Here is a 2,723-nt window from a genome sequence, read left to right as displayed (position 1 = left end):
CTCTCTATGAAAAGAACACAAAACTATGAACATAATATTTTTGAGACTTTATCTTATCAATTTAATAAACATCCAAACCTGTAAGAATTTTTATGAGTTTCTTTGAGCCAGACTGACAACTGCTGGTAAGCAAAATCTCAACAAATTGAGAAAAATGTTCCAGAGAATGGCTGTTTAGCACCTTGATTTTTTTTTAATTTTATTTATTTATTTATTTATTTAATTTATTTATTTTTAGAGAAAGGGGAAGGGACTGAGAAAGAGAGGGTGAGAAACATCAATGTGTAAAAGAAACACTGACAGTTTGCCCCATACCCCAGCCTGGGATCTGGCCCAGAGCCCAGGCATGTTTCCTGACCAGGAACTGAAATTGTGACCTTTTGGTCTGTGGGACAATGCACAACCTACTGATACACACCAGTCAGGGCTAGTTAATAAGTTTTCATTTCAGACCTTCCTTTGTGGTTAAGGAAGGTCTCTTCCTTTGTGGTTAAGGTTAATTGAGGTGTCTGAGTTTGTAAGGCTGCCATGTAGGCCTCTCCTGAGATTGTCAGGTTTAGCATGTGGCCCCTTTTCTTCCACAACTTTTTTAGTATAAAATCTTTATATTTAGAATTAGCCAGCTAAACTCAGTTTAGGTGATCCCAATTTTGTTGGCAACATCCAAAGCATCATATTCTGGAGCCAGTCGAACATATGCCTACTTCTTTCCATCAGGCCTGATCAGAGTGTTAACATTGGCCATGTCAATGTCATAGAGCTTCTTCATAGCCTGTTTGGCCTGGTGCTTGTTGGCCTTGACATCCACAATGAACACAAGTGTATTGTTGTATTCTATCTTCTTCATGGCTGATTTGGTAGTCAGGGGGAGCTTGATGATTGCATAGTGGTTGAACTTGTTTCTCCTGAGGCTGTTCTTCTGAAGATATTTAGGCTGCCTATGGAGCACCATGCCTTAGGCTTCCAGTAGGTGGGGGGTGACATGCAGATCTATTTTTGTGGCTGTAGACACCTTTTAATACTGCTTTCTTTGCCTTCAAATCCTTGCCTTGGGTTTGTCTTTAGAAGGGGCAGGGACTTCCTTCTTTGCTTAGGGCACCATCTTTGTGAAAAGGGTTGTTTTTCCACACTTTTAACCTGAAGGAAAACATGTTCAGGGCTTCTAAACACTAAAGAGAATATTTTGGCTTAGACTGATATTCACAGTCTGGTGCCAAACTTCTAATTGATTTGTTGGTGGCAAAACAGCACCAAGTGTTAGATCAGTGGAGTCAGACTGGACCTTGGTTCAGCAACCTCGGTACTTGAGTTCTGGCTAAGAAAAAATTCAGACCCCAAACACAAACTGTAAGAGAAAGTTTATTTAGAAAATTATAAAAATAGAAGTGAGTGGTAGAAGAAATGGGCTCAGGAAACAAGTCACAGGGAGAAGGGTAAAGGTAACCCACCTGGAGAGATGTAGAAGGGATAGAAAGGCATGGGCATGTTCTGGGGAGGGAGAGCATGCTGGGTCTTCTACCCTAAGACCTTCTTTTTAAAAATATTTTATTTATTTATCTCTAGAGAGAGGGGAAGGGAAGGAGAAAGAGTGGGAGAGAAACATCAATGTGTGATTGCCTCTCATGAGTCCCCCACTGGGGCCCTGGGCTGCAACCCAGACATGTGCCCTGACTGGGAATCAAACCGGTGACCCTTTGCTTCACAGGCCCGTGCTCAATCCACTGAGCTACACCAGCCAGGACCCTAAGACCTTCTAAAAGTGAGTATTATAGGGGAGGTCCCAGGGGAGGATCTCAATAGAATACTTATAAGCTTTTCAGATGTGTCCTTTCAGGGTTATGGTCTCTACTAATTGGTTGGCACTAGAGCAGGGAGTCATGAGTTGTTAATGCAGCTGGTCCTGATGTCAGCCTTGGCATTCCTTGTCTGGTTTTGCTGCTTTTCTGGGCTGCTTTTCCTGGAGCTAAAACACAACTGAGTCCTAGGTGTTATCTGTAGGGGTTAATGCTTAAAGGAGTGGTTGTACAAGGGCCTGCATAGGGCCAATCTTTGGCCACTTGTTCCTATTTGAAGGGGTTCTGTTGCATAACTAGTGACATGCCAGTGGAGGAAAGGTTAGGAGAGGGTCCAAACCATATAAGCAGTGATATGGAAGGTCAGGGGGTCCTAAACTGAATGATCAGTGATATACTAGGGAAGAAAAGGTCACCCCTAGGATGAGGTTCTTATTTTTTCAGTTTTCCCTATGTCTATGCACCCAGGACTCTCTGCACTGATGATATTCTTTCCTGGCCAATTGTCCTTGGTTGTGCTCATGACTGCCCTACTGCCTACCACAGATTCAAATCTACATAAGAGTTGCTTTCACAGAGGCTATCCTGATAGAGTAGTCTTTCATTTTCAGACAGTAATCCTTTACTTTAAGACAGTAATTAAACTGTTTTAAAATTTCCTGTTTCAAACAGCTACATCACTTGATTAAAATAATGTTAAAGTGAAAAAATTTTCTGTCAAAGTTTATTTTCTTTTTAGAAACATTTATTGTAAGAGAAAAGTTTGTTGGCAACAGCTTATCATTTTCATCTTCAATTTTATGGCCTCCAGTTATGGTTATGTATTAACAGCACTAGCCAGGGTATGACAACTAACAGTTTAAAAGGTAGAGACTCTCATCTTCCTAAATCTGTATTTAGTAGCAGCACTAAATACAGATGAACAAGGTG

At 41.2% G+C, this 2,723-nt stretch overlaps 1 pseudogene; it reads right to left on the bottom strand.

The window, feature by feature from the left end:
- Window positions 1–608: 608 nt before the first annotated feature.
- LOC119038807 (60S ribosomal protein L23a-like) lies at window positions 609–1,102 on the bottom strand (annotated as a pseudogene).
- Window positions 1,103–2,723: the final 1,621 nt, after the last annotated feature.

The sequence above is a fragment of the Artibeus jamaicensis genome, unplaced genomic scaffold, assembly GCF_021234435.1.
Source record: "Artibeus jamaicensis isolate MK-2021 breed Jamaican fruit bat unplaced genomic scaffold, CSHL_Jam_final contig_687, whole genome shotgun sequence".
NCBI lineage: Eukaryota > Metazoa > Chordata > Mammalia > Chiroptera > Phyllostomidae > Artibeus > Artibeus jamaicensis.
Note: the sequence above shows the minus strand (reverse complement) of the source record. Positions and strands in the feature narration are given on the sequence as shown.